The sequence below is a fragment of the Artibeus jamaicensis genome, unplaced genomic scaffold, assembly GCF_021234435.1.
Source record: "Artibeus jamaicensis isolate MK-2021 breed Jamaican fruit bat unplaced genomic scaffold, CSHL_Jam_final contig_1015, whole genome shotgun sequence".
In the NCBI taxonomy this organism is placed as follows: domain Eukaryota; kingdom Metazoa; phylum Chordata; class Mammalia; order Chiroptera; family Phyllostomidae; genus Artibeus; species Artibeus jamaicensis.
In genome coordinates, this window is record NW_026521194.1 from 15677841 (window position 1) to 15692623 (window position 14783).

At 38.4% G+C, this 14783-nt stretch overlaps 1 protein-coding gene across 25 annotated transcripts in view; it reads right to left on the minus strand.

Moving 5' to 3' along the window:
* The window catches only part of MAP2 (microtubule associated protein 2), a 255452-nt gene that overhangs the window by 125261 nt on the left and 115408 nt on the right, over positions 1-14783 (minus strand). For 22 of the 25 annotated variants that reach the window (XM_037166004.2, XM_037166003.2, XM_037165996.2 and 19 more), the window contains exon 3: positions 916-983. The exons of 1 other annotated variant lie outside the window; for it this stretch is intronic. The gene's annotated coding sequence lies outside the window, so the exon portion shown is untranslated. Of the gene's footprint in view, positions 1-915; positions 984-1053; positions 1101-1254; positions 1557-14783 lie in introns of those variants that run through there. 2 more of the 25 variants (XM_037165984.2, XM_053673449.1) reach the window with 2 other exon arrangements.

Below are 14783 nucleotides of genomic sequence, written 5' to 3' on the forward strand. Positions count from 1 at the left end.
GACAGATAGTCTTAAAGGGAAATACTCTGTGAATGCCAAGGAAAGGCTTAAATGACGTTATTGATCTTCTTCTCAGCAATTCAGAAAATGTCTTCCATTTTTTTTAAGCCAAATTACAAATGAAGGTTTCATTGACAGGAGTATATGTTAAAGTCAAAGATAACCTTAAAGAATTAAAGAAAAAGGTTAACATCTTACTTGCCATTTTCAATCTAAATACATCCTGATTCTGAATTTGAAAATTAATATTTTTTCCCATAAAGCATAAGGCCTGGGTTCAATGGCTTAAACTGCTTCCATGGCAAGATGAAGGATTACTTTCTCATGCCGTCAATGCAAAAAAAAGCGTATGTAAAATAAGTTCCTTTAATAACTAACATCTCAGCCTTTAAATATATCTGTTGCTAAAGCATCCGTGAAGAAGTTACAAGCTCTTATTCGCAAACCCCAACAATACTGAGTCATTCTGGGGCTTTCTTCTCTAGCGCCCATTCTACTTGGGAAGGGCAAACCATTTCATTTAGCCACTGAAAATAACATCACTTTCTAGCAGGATTTCCTCAAATAAAATCCATACTTAGTTTATGTCCTTTAAATTCAAATTATAGAATTTTTATTAACATAGAGAATTTTGTACATTCTTTAGCCATTATGAACAAATCCAACAATAAGTCAAATATAGTAATATTTGTCACTAACTTGCAACACAGACAAAAGACACAAATCTTTAGATAGCTAATCAAAACAGCCTAGGATAATGCGATTCTCTGCCTAGGAAATCATACATTCTATAGACAATGACCAATGCAGGCTGAAGGATAAAAGACCAGCCACAGAGAGAGTACTTCAAATAAAAACATCCAAATCTGTCCGTGATTTTCCTTCATTTAAACATCCAAACAAAACATAAGGTACCTTTTAATTTTCTCAATGAGCGGTTCCCAATCAATGTTTCCTCGGTTAGAGACAACAAACTGAAGAATCTACCGAAACAAAAAAAAGGAAAAATACATATATAGATTTGTCAACTAAATATTGAAAATTGTAACTCACCAGTACCCAAATGCGTTCTTTACATCCAGACAATAAATCTACGTCTTGAGATCTGTACTGCAAACAATGCAGTACTTGAATTTTTAGGAAGCTCATTAAAGACTTTTACAGCATTTTACTTTGAGACCACATCAAGCAGATCCCTTGGGAAACAGATAAAAAATAAAACACAATCAAAATTAGAAAACCCCGAACCATTACCAGTGCTTATGCCGCGACACCACCTGAGTCTAGCCTTTAAGGACCGCTGCGGAATCCTTCTCCCGGAGCATTATCTCCACAGGCTGGCTCTAGCTCTGGCTCTCTAGCTCCTGACAGACTGCAGTCTGCAAGCCCCCAGCTCCTGCCTGTGTGTATCAGGGAAAGGGGAGCTGCAAATTAGAAAAAGTCCCCGCAGTGGCGAAAAGGAAAATAAGGCGAGTGGGAGAGGGAGAGAGAGCTCACTAGCCTCAGAATTTTCGAGAATGATGACAAGCCACCCAGCTCCGCCATCATTCACTGACAATAAGGTGCAGCCCTGGCTTATGATTCAGTGGTTTGCCGTAGGGGCTTCTGGTACCAAATGCCTGACGGGCATTTTAATTGCCTCCATCCAAGTGTGTCCCCAGGAGCCGAGACTATAAGCATCATCTGGTCTCCTTTGTGCTAATGCCAGACACACACATACACAGACTGCTTAAGCAGAGAGGCTGTTTTCCGGCATATAGGATTACAAATAAGTTAGGTTCCACAAACTGGATGTGACTAAAGGACGGGTCCTGGGAATTTTTATTATCTGCGTCAATGACAACAGAGATTCTTTAATGTTTTGTCATTGGCAGATAACTGAAATATTTTAAAACTGAGTATTGCATTTGCTTATTTATATTCCAAAATAAGTAACCATGCTCATTAGACAAATGCATATAATTACATATATTTTCTTATGAAAAAAATCAGTCCCCTTTTAATGGTGATAATTATGTACTTGGAAATGTCTTCCTTACAAGGGAGAATGCAACAAAAACCAGAGGATTAGAAAACCAAGGTTGATCTGTCATTTCTGTGGGCAATTTTACTCTGTTCATACACACAAGCAAAAGAAGGCGGCAACCAGCTTCAGTCCTGGGACTTCGCAGTCCCTGAGGGCGGAGGCTGGGAATTGAATCTCTGGCCTGATCAGTATCCCTTTTATGTCAGCAACTGAAATTAACCATTGAATATCCCTGTTTTACAGTGCCCCTTAGGTAGGGAGGTTAAATGTGGAATAAATCTCTGCATTTATTTCCTGATCAGAAGGAATGGGGGAAATGTTAGTTAATACATTAATTAATTTGTGCAGCATTGTTAGCTCCCTGCGTCAGTGAATAAAAGCAAATTCAATGTGTACCAAAAGGGCCGGCTGTGAAAAAGGTTGCTGGGAGGTTGCATCACCATGGTTACTGGAAACAGAAAGTATGGAGAAAAATAAGGTGATGATAGAAAAAAAAAGACTACAGTGGCGTCAATTTAGAGACCTTTGATATGCTTCATTCTTCTCCTGGAAAGAACTGTCTCAGATTTATATTATATTTTAAATGCATTAGAACAAATCTGCATTCCCCGTTAGCCACCTTTCTCGTCCATTTTTTGATCATTAGCTAATTCTGCTTTCATAAATATTCAAATTACTCTTCTTTCATAGAAAATGGAGCCTGCCACTCTGTCTCTGTCCATATCCTGAATTCACAAACGCCACTCAGCCTGTTCCAAACCCTTTGTCTCACAGGTGAGAAAGCCGAGGCCCAGGAAATCGGACCAAGGCCATGAAGCTGAGTGGAAATCCAGCAGAGACACCATCCCAGTTTCCTGAGACCAAATGATTTCTTTCCATGCTCTCTCCCACTCCTTTTGCAATCAAAACAGACTCTAGAAGCATCCTTTGTCTTTGATTTTGTTGTCTTTCTTCTATTTGCTAAAGCAGATCTTCCTCTCTAGTGCTTTGTAATCATTCTGAGAACTAGCTTTGCTTGATATCTGTGATGTAATGTACTGGAGGGATGAAGAATGTGGGGTGATTACGTCACTGCTTTTCTTTAATTTCCAGTCTGGCAATCAGATGAATCAAGCATGACTGCTCTTCTGTGAACCTGTCTTGTTGAACCTGAACTCAGTAGGTATTCTATCATCCCGGGCATCATTCTTTCTGCAAGCATGAAATTGGGCCACTGTATCAGAAAAGATGAAATACTGCTATTTGCAACAACATGAATGAATGTGGAGAATAGCATGCTAAGCAAAGTAAGGCAGATGGAAAAAGTCAAGGAACCATATGATTTTACTCATGTGTGGAATATAAAACTGAAATCAACAAACAAACAAAAACTCACAGACACAGACAACTGGTGGTTCTCTCAGAGGGAAAGTGGGTGGAGAGGAGGTTGAAAGAGTAACAGGGATCAAATATACAGTGATTAAACGGAGACTTGACTTGGGGTGATGCACACACAGTGCAATATACAGATGGTGTATCATAGAAGTGCACACTTGAAAACAATATAATTTTGATAATCTATGTCACCCCAATTAATTTAATAAAATTTAAAAAAGAAATCAGTCAGTCGAATTGGGTTGGCCTCCCAAGGCTCCTCCTAGTTATAAATAATGTTAACTTTTTTAGGATTACCCAGAATAACGAAGCCAGAAAATTGAAAGCCCAAGTAAAATTTTTTTAAATCACTCAGAAACAACCACTGAGGGGGTGCAATATTTGTTAAAATCTCCCCGAGTTACTCAATAAAAAAGCGTGACCAGGATTTTGACCTTGATGTTTTACTGGTTTATTTCCTTTCTAACATCTTCTGATATTCAGTTCTGATGACCCATCTACAGGTCAGGCCACCCTTCCTCTTTGGATGTCCAACACATGGTTGCTGCCACCAGTACTATTCTCTGCCCCGAGCTATAAATGAAATAAATCATATTTTTAAGAAATATGATTCCCCTAGGTAACAATTACAAAAGATTTCAGGTTTCAGTGAATCGTACAGGCCATTTAGGGTACTTTTCTTCTCCAAAAAGTATAACTTTAAACAGAGCATTCAGTGAAATGTCTATTTATTTAAGTAATTTTTAAACAGTAAGGTTATTTTTCAAAACAAATGGTTTGTTTTAATATAGTGTCATATGTTGCTCACTTCTAAGCACAAAATAAATGATGCATATGACTGTCATTTCTTGAAACATGAATCATATTTTATTAGAATCTCATAAAGCACAATACTAGTTCTGGTCAGTGTCAACAAAGAGCACAGCTTCCATAAATATTTAATACTCTTTGAGAGCCATTTAACATTTGGGAAACCTGGTCCATTCAATAAAAATGTGTTGGCGTATTCTTTTTCTTTTTCCCACTTGTTAGTGATGAACTCTTACTTTTACACGTCCATTGTAAAATACGCACAATATGTAAAATATAACCCCTGCCTTTAAGGATGTTATATCCTAAGAATGTAAGATGTCACATAACTGAGAAGCTTTCACGATTTTTAAAAATTATTCACATTTATCCTGGAGCCTAAGCTGCAGCCTCTTCTCACCCTCCTCTCTTTGACAAGGTTCCAGACATTGGCTGAGCACCATTCATCAGCTCATTTTCCCAATTTTGATGACACGCCGATCTATATTTCAGACACTTGATAGGTTCTAGGAATCGGGATAAAGGGAAACCAAATTTCTTCCTCAGGAACTTCAGTTAGAGTAGAGGGAACACAGAAGCAAACAGAAATCAACTTCATGCTTCTTTCCTCACTTTGCTGAGGCCCTGTGTCTCTGCCCTCAGCTGTATCTGCTTCATCTCACGTCCTGATGTATGAGAACCTGATTTAACTGTGTCCCCAAATTCAGTTAGCTTACTCCAGTGGCTCTTCTGAAAGAGCTTCTATTCATTCCCTAAATGTGTTGGTTGGTGTGTCTGCAGATCACTCTTCAAGCTCTTCAGGAAGAAATGATGGAGCTGCACCTCCTTACCTCCAGGAGGCCTCTGGTCACCTATCACCTTTCCACCCGGCACCTTCCCGGCTACCACCACGAAAACTGCAGCCGCGTCCCTTCCACGGCCAGGCACCCCTGCTACGTGTTTCCTTTTCCCAGAGCTCTTACCACTTTCTGTCACACCGTATTTTATTTATTATATGTCCAAGCCTCACTCTGCTAGTTCCATAAAGGAAGCCATCTTTCTATGTTGGGGACACAGGTGTATCCAAAGCACCTGAAACAGTGCCTGGAAAATACAGGCACTCAATAATATTTTTCCAAGGAAAGAATGTGAAAATTATATTAGTCCACGAGTTGGAGTGTTTAAGCACAAGAAAAGTCTTCGTATTCTATCTTGATTTCCTTGTTTTATATACAGGGCCGGCAAAAGTGGGTTTACAGGGTGCAGAACACAATGTTTATTCTTGTGCTGTTTGCTATTTATTAATTATTGTATCATTTTCCATGCAAACAGCTGTAAACCTACTTTTGCCCCACCCTGCCTTGGTCCAAACTGTATGATGTTGAAATTCTATTACCTTTTACCTACACAATGGTAATTTCATACAGTCTAGCTTAATACCTGAGGAAGCTACAAAGGACACAGAACTGAGTGGAAAGGGATATATAAATGCCCCAGTCTCCCTGCTGAACAAGCCTTTAATGGCCACTAATTAAACTATGACAAGTTTCGAATTCAACTGATGGCTCCTTCCAGAATATTAGAGATTATTAGAAGCATGGCTCCAAAAGCTATTGATTTTTTAAGGCCATGAGGCTCTATAATTCATTTAAAATCTAAAAAGCTCTTAGTATTATTTCTCAAAGTCCTTGGAAAAAAATTCAGTAATAGGTCTCTAAATCTTATTTATTTTAAATTTATATGAGAAAATGAATTCAATATAATAACATCAATGAAAGAAACATGTTCTAGAGGGTTTCTGATTACTGGGACAAATAATAACGGGCCAAGAGTTAAAAGAAAATAACCCAGATAATAAACATATGTAAATTACTCATGCAGTTTTGTTTTTTTCATAGGAACAGACAAAATTAACCACACACCATCAACAGAGCTAAATTATTCATTATAAAAAATAAAATAATGTTGAAAAACTCACGTGAAGAATTTTGAAAGCAGATAATGAACAAATTTATTAGCAAAGGACAAAAATTCATCTCCCCCCAAGTTCCTGGAATTACCTGACTCCTGCCCCAAACTTCTCTTGATGTGATTGAAGAAGCCAGATTACATTCACAGCTTTTTGTGTACTTCATATTTCATTTACTTTTACTAGGTTTCCTGTGCTACTGAGCTGGACTATTTACTTATTTAAAGTTTGACAATAGATTGGTATTGCCCAGGCCCCAGATATTCCTATAATTATTTGCCTTACTTTATATCTATTTCAACTGGCTTTTCCACTATAACATATGATAAAAATTTAGGCCAAAATACTCAGTATCTCTGTGGAACTTGGATGAGGAATGATTCAGAAATAAGTATCTTTATGGGAGAGCAAAGGGCATGCTGACATGGGGGCCACCTGTCATCATCTTTGACCTCATCTTGACATCTCCACTGTGATTTTGATTTAACTTGGCCTGGAGTGGGAAGAATGGATGTATTCTAAGTAAGTAGGATGGGAAAGAAGACAAGATAACTGGACCACTTTCCAACGGCTCTTGAATCATGGTTTAATCCTTCTGAGTCATTCTCAGAGTTTGGCTTCAAAATTTCATTTTAAATCTTAGTGTGGTGATTGTCTCTAAATATCAGTTACGGTCTTATCCAAATATAAGGACAAAATATATTGCAAATTATTTTTGGCTTATGTATCATTTTGAACCTCAGAAAGATTCAAATTTCATTGGAAGTTTCGCAGGGGTATTTTAAAAAATGATACACTCTTGTTTTTTCTTTATTTCATCAGTGTTTTTATTTCACTTATCAAGGTGAAGCCAAAAAGATGATGTAAATGGAGAGAGAGAGGAAGAGAGGTTTTTCTTTCTGTCAGTTCTCAAAATAAAGTTTGACTGCAGTTTGGTGAAACAGATAGCACACAGGCCAGCTGGATTTAGGGTTGGTATGCCATTAACAATCCAAGCTTAGAACATGATGACAGTAACCCAAAGTTCTATTCTGCTCACAGACTTTCACCAAAGTAAACCAAACCAAACTTCCTTTTTAAAAGTTCTTTTTAAAAACAGTGTCATTGAACTGCAATGATGAAAAATTATTGCTACTTTAATTCATCAAGTCATAATCTCATTATGCTTGAATCTCATTTTACATTGAGAAAAGCTACCCAGATGTTGAAAAAAAAAAAAGAAAACTGTAATTGTAGAAGAAACAAAACTCAGATACAATGCTGCTGGAGGTGTAAATTGGTAGGAACGCCTTTGAGAACTGTTCTGCAATATCTAGTAAAGCTAAATGTATGTGCACCTATGAACCAGCAATCAGATACACTCCCAAGAGAACTGAGTGTATGTCCACCCAAACACATTTACAAACTGTTCCTAGTAGTTTTATTCATCGTTGCCTAAGGTTGGAATCCATTCAAATGCTCATCAACAGTAGAATGGATTGTGGTATACTGATTTAACAGATTACTACCCAGAAAAGCAAAGCCTGAGCGAAAAAGAATTACTGTTACACGCAACTACATAGGTGACTGTCACAGGCATAACAAGGAGTGAGAGAGACAAAGGAGTGTACACTGTATTATTCCATATATGTGAAGCTGGAGAACAGATGAAACTGATACTCAGAGACAGAAGTCCCAGGAATGCTGACCTCTATGGGATTCAGCTGGAGGGCACACTGACTAGGAAGAAGTGAAATGTCATCTTGACATGGGTGGCAGTGATGTAGAGGAGACACTTAAGATGAGTGTACTTTATTTATTATCAATAAATAATAATAATAATAATTTTATTATTATTATGGTGCCATTGGTTTAGAAACTTTTTATCCAAAACAAAATTTTGGGTCTGCAGTGAAAACTATTCCAAAGAGTTCTGGTATGAACATACATTTCATACATGTGCCATGTAACCACAGCTGCAGAAATGAAGGCCCCATCATGGTCAAGAATTTGCTAGATAAACAAGTTGTAAGGAGATCTTTTCCTTAGAGAGGAGAGAACGTTTTACATGGGTTTTTAATAAATAGGCGACTGTGAAGTAAGATATGTCTCTTAAGAACACAATAAGGAGCGTAAGCACCTGTCTGTAGCTGCGCTTCCTGAGCTGAAGAATGGGTGTCAAGGTGCCTCCAATACTGTTCTTCTTACACAGACCCCCTGACCTTTGATGCCCACATGATCATTAGCTTATTTCACCAGTTGTCTACTTCTCTTCTTTCAATCCGAATCTTACGCTTTCTTTTGGTCCATTTAAAGTTCTGCCCTCGTTTATAATGACTTCCAGAACTCCCCCCAGCGCACAGGGTCACAAAGCTCTTTCCCTTCTTAGAATCACCATGATACCATGATGCCTAATACTGTGTATGGCCTCTAACTGGTCCTGAGTTTGTACTCAGTTACTCGTTTTTAGCCTTGACCAATTTAAAAAGCATAAAAATCATCTAATATAAATCATTAAATACCTATCATGTGTCAACCTCTTTGAACACAGTATTTTATTCAACAACTCTGAGAGTTATGAACCGCTGTTGGACAGTTGAGAAAATAGGCACGATTAGGTTTAGTGATGGCCAAGAACACACAGCTGAGAAGTGGTGGAGCGGAAATTCAATCCTTGGACTTCTGAGGTGATTGGTGTGTAATTCAGCCTAACACTTCCCAGGTATCAGAAGAGGTGGTAAATTAAACATAGAATTCAGAATTTTTCCATTTTTCTTGGACAGGTTCTTTAAACAGACTCCTTATTATTCCAGGTGTGCATAAAAGAGATAGTATTAGAAATAAGAGCTTCACTTTCAGAATCATTTCAGAGTCCGCCAGTTCATGTTTAAATGATGTACATGTGTGAACACACGCGTTCCTGTAGTGGAGGAAAGCGGGGTTGTTTTGTTTACTGTCTCGGTGGTCTGTTCTTGGCAGGGAACACAGAGTCAGAGTGGTGAGGTGTATGCTCACGCACTTTTAAAGAACTCTGTTGTTTGCCAATCTGTGTTTATCGTGTATGCTTTTTAAACATCTGTTGAAATGAACCTATGTCTTAGAAGTGTAGATTATAATAGTAAATGCCTGTCTTACACAGTAAATCACTACCTTTATTTTATTGTATCAAGTTGGAAATAACCAAATTTCATGGGGAATCTTAGGTTACATCAGAAAACATCATGTCAATATCATATTATGTAATGTAAGTTTTGTTTAAATTAATTTAAATGTATTTATAATTTGATTCTAGATGTAGGGCACTTTTCTTCCAAATAACTCCATTCCCACCATCAAATCTTATCTTCTCCATGAGGCTTAACCTGACCATCCTATTTAATATTGCAATCTGTAATTCCCACCCCAAGCTTCTTTATTCTATTTTATACAATTATTTTGTGTAAAAATAGAAAACACTATTGTTTTCTAATACACTTTATAATTTGCTGATTTATTATGGTTATTCTTTATTGTTTGTCTTTTACCATTCACTTTTACATTCCAGGAAGGAAAAACTGTTTTGTTTGCTAATATATTCTAGGTATCTAGAATTAGGCCTGGCATGCAATAAGGCCATGCAACATGGGTGAATGAATAATTGAAATTATAACACTGAAATTCATATAAAAAGCATGAGTTCCCTCTTTACAAAATTCTGAATTCTGAACTCAAACAACTGAGTAAATTCAATTTCAGAAATCACTGGACAAAACACTTGGTATCAAGCATTTCATTTAGTTTGAGTCTTGGTTGACTATTGAAACATACAGCTTTTAAGCTTTTTACTTTTGGCACATTTATAGTCATTTGAGACATTTTCCCCTTTCGTAAGACTCTCAAAAGTAGTTATCTACATGCTTAAGTATGTATTGCTTTTTCACAAAAGTTCTTCTAGCAATTTTTCTTACATGTTTATGAATCCTTAGTTATAACTTATATGTTACAACTAAAAATAATACAAATGGCTTTCATTCACTACTGAAGATATAACCAGTCTATGAGGAAAGCATAATAACAAGAGAAGTGGGCAAATCCTACTGGAAAACTAAGAGAATTAGAGCTGAGGAATTCTCTCCCAATAAAACATTCATTTACTACTCAGTCAAGCAGAATCACCTTCAGGAGTCATGAATTTCTTGGCTGATCTTCCTGGACAAAGGAAACAAACCTTCACAAGTTGGAACACTACAACTTAGTAAAAAACTAGATAATGGCACAAAATCAAATGCTCCATTGCGTGACGTTAGATTTAAATTTCTGATTTCTCTTTGAAAAATGCTGTTATTTTCTCTACTGCTTCCCAAGCTTAGAAGATTATCTCAGGATCCCCCACCCCTGTTCACTGCTTTGGCATTCTGCATATTCACAGAACTGCAGGGGCCAGCAGTACTCAAGAGGGCACTTGGTGCCATTCCCTTTGAATGAGGTTGTCTTGACCTTAACACAACCAGCGTATCCTGAAAAGGTTTAAATTCTGCAGCCTCACACAGCATTTTCTTTCAATGTAATATGTCTAATTCAAATAACAAAATGTCCACTGCAATGGCTTAATGAATGCAAAATCAAGTGTGGAAAACATTCTAAACATATACATGTTAAACTAATTTGTTTTGTGAATAGCTGAAATGCACATATCAAAAATATATGACATCCACACGTCTTCTCTCTGCTGTTTGGGGAAGGTACACCCTATGTGATAGCCACTGGCAAGCACGTGTGAAGTTTCTTCTCCCCCCATCGTGCCAGTTCCTCCGAACCTGGTGGCAGGGGTGCATCAAAGATGAGGGGAGGGAATTAATTAGCTAGGCAGATATTTATGTATAGATATTTTCAAGGAAACAGTTTGTCCAAACTCTAACACACTTTGAACATCCAGCCCACATTCAGTGGCACATCTGAATGTGCACTGAAGTCCTAAAGCCCTGTACTCATAGGAACCGAAGACAGATGATGGATGGGAAATGGATGGATGATGGTGAACTGTGAATGGGAGCACTTTCGCGTCTCACCCTATCAGCAGATTTCTAAGCTATAAAACTCTAGATAAAAGACATACTGGCTTTCAAATTAATAGAAAATATTACACATGGTTAATGTCTACATGAAAATTGTTTCTCAACAATACCATCAAATTAGCTGAAAGAGCTCACGTGGGAAGGACTCTCTGTGGCAATGCTTGAAGTTGCACTATATTTATGTAATTTTTCATCATTTTGTGGCTCTTTTCCTTTTTCTGTCTCTCATACCAATGTGTAATCAAAGAAATAATAGTGTTTTATATAATATTTGGAAAAATAACTCAAAAAAATTTTTAGACATGGTCTATCTACTGTGACTCATACTTCAAAGGGACTGTAAAAATATGTTCTTTGCAAGAAGTAGCCGTTGTAAGCATCTGGGCCAATGAAGCTGTCTGGGAGAGAAATACCCACATCCCTAAGACCACGAACTCTTCTTAGACTGCTACATTCTTGGTGTGTTTTTTATTATCTTCCTGTCCCATCAATACTGATAGCCTGGTGGCAGATCCCCGCTCCTCGGGCAAGATGACAACAGAAGGAAGCACTACACTGAGCACCCAAAGCTAGTGAGACAACCGGGGAGGGGAGAAGGGTCGCCTACCCGCTTCGGGTATCTGATTGGGAGTGGGACTAGGGGAAGGCAGGCACATGCCCCATAGAGGTAGAGATGGCAGCAGGGGGAGGTGCTGGGTGGAAGAAAACTGTCAGTCTAGCCTGAGGAAAAGGAGGGATTGGTTGGAGGCTGGACCCTCCTGAGCATGTGGAAGTTTAAGGAAAGAACCTGCTCCAGCCCCCACAGGAAACTAATACAAATCCAGGGGAAGGAAGGGATAATCTCTCTTGCCCACCTAATGAACATACTGACCAGTATGTTTGTGGGACCTTCCAGCCCCGGAAGCCATGTGGCCAACCTACATGTAGGTTCTGAGGACAGAGCCTGAGGCCTGCCTGGATGACCTATGGCTCTCAAGGGACAGTACTTGGCATGGGAGATGGAACTCTGGATGCTGCCTTTGGTTTTGGTCTGGCTAAGGGCGCCCGTTTCCTCCGGGTTTCTAGAGAGAGTGGGCTTTGAGACAAGAGTCTGCCATCCTCCCAAATTTGTGCAGCATTTAAATAGAGACTGATTTCCTTTCTCACCAACCTCTGCCTCTGGAATTTGCCTACTGGTGGCGGCAGGCAGCTGAACCCTCCTTTGGTTTGGTAACACCACCGTCTATGCTTTGCTTGTCTCTTTCCAAACCCTTCCTTTCCTTTTTCACTGCAATATCCTGGAAAGCATGGTCAAGGAAACAGGAAAACACCTAAGAAATCATTTAGACAGACTTTCCTCTACAAAGGTCTTTGGTTTTATGTCAGTAGATTGGAAACTGCATGTGTTTTATACGTTTCTCTTTCTACAATATTTGCTAGACTCTTTCTGTATTGGTGCACAATAAATAATGTTCGGTTTGCAGATACTGACTTAGAAAAAGTGTAATTGGAAATTGGATGAAAAATATGTGGTTGCTGTGATCCTTGTACATGGTATCTATTTATTTGGAACATAGCAGAGTTAAAGAAACAGAGAAAAGGAGTAAAAATCTAAGCTTATAGATACCTACTGCTGAAAGGCAGCACGCAGATGCCATATTAGAAACTAGCAGAAGGTACCTCAATGACAGGTTTTTCTAGATGGTGAGAGCTGCCTATAAATTGCTTATAATTTCTTATTTTAATTTGGAGGTGCTCAAAAATGTATGATTGATTAGCTAATGATAAAAAGAGGAAGTAAAGTTTGTGTTAAATGCACAAAGAATGCACAAAAGAAAACCCGGAGAAACTGGCAGTCAGGACATTCTGTTAAAAGCCAAGTGCAATGAAAGAAAAATTTATTTTACAACAGAGTAGAACTTTTTAAAAATGGGAGGTAAGGAGTGAAGGTATAAAAAAAGATAAGACGCTAAAATTGGCCTCGAGCTATTCACGCGACACCTGAAGAATAGCAGCGAATGAAAACTGATGGCATGTGTTAGGAGCTTTCAGACACTCAGATCAGAAGGAGAAGTAAGAAAAGGGGAGGACAGAGGGAAGTTGGAGGATCAAGAGCTTTGGGAGCAAACAGGCTCTCATTTATAAACCAGTGAGCCAATCTGACAGGTGAGGCTGGCTGAGGCACTTGAAAGATCTTATTCAGTGGCTGGCATTACTGAATGCCCAGCTGGGTCTGAACAAGAGGAGTTTTAAACAGAGACATTGTTCTAAAGAAATCTTAAGTTTCACATGCCCTCCAATGCGGCCTTATAAACCTTGAACAGCATCAATATTCCCCAACCACCTGCAATCAGCATTACTGCAGAATTTGCTGGACACAGCAAGTCCTTGACAGGGAGTATTTTAATTTGGATGGCTGACCCACATCAGGACTTACATTTATTGATGATATGCAAATCAGCTCAGTTCAGTTCAGTCCCATCAACAGCATAGATTAAATGCATCCTATCATGTGGATTATCTTGGAAAGAGAGAATGTCAACCTCAATATGCCTATGGCCTGGAGGTGAACAGTCAGCAGCTTCTGAGCGAGAGAGAGTGAAAAACAGACAAAGAGCATTTCATCCCTATTGACTGACTGGCTGCAGTCTTCCTTGGGTGAAATGCTTGATGACTTACACAAAATATCTTGGCCCAGAATAATTTTTCTTTTTAACCACTAGCATAGGACACATATTTTTACCAGTGAAGATGGACTCGTGACTTCTTGTCACACATTCTAAGTAACTTAGTGTTAGTAAACAAAGAGCTAAAGGACTCAGGGAGAAAGATCGCCAAATTGTATGACCAATGTGAGAAAAAAACTGGAGATTAGGATGTACCCTATGGCTGATATTTTAAAGGACTGTAAGTCACAGGTGAAAATAGCTGATTAAAGGAAATCCAGATATAACTCATACTACAATGTAATTTAAAGATACTTTTAAGTGTGTGTGCAATTTCTCCCAATGTATGCTATCCAACCTTCTTATTAAGACACCATCAATGAAAAATAATTTTTAAAGTCTGGATTTAATAACATGAAGGAAAATGGTGAGTGTATTCTTATGCCCTGATTACAATTAAACTAACTGGTTAAGTGGTGCAACTCCATGGGGTGACTGAAGTTCTTGTTTATGATATCGGGACTGGAAAACAACTGAGGTGTTCACAGCGAGAGGCACAAACAAGGCAAAGGTGACAGAAGGAGACTGGGGATCCTGCTCAGCTGTGAGGAGCTTTGAATTAAGTCAACATACAAAGGTATTGAATGGAAAAGGCATAAACAGAATGGTATCTCTACCAAGGAGAGGCACACATCAAGCGTATTATAATGAGGATATGTGGGGGTTGGGAAAATGGGAATGGAGGTCAGAGCTAAAAGAAAAAAATTAACATAATGTGATGCAAAAAAAGGACTTTCATATTCTGATGATCATGCCTCCCTCAAAAGAAGATTATGAAGAACTCAATTCTTTGCACCTGTGGTTTAGAACACCACCACCACCGACAACAACAACAACAGATTATGAAATGAGGCCCAGAAGAGTTATGGACCAACACCCTGCCATCA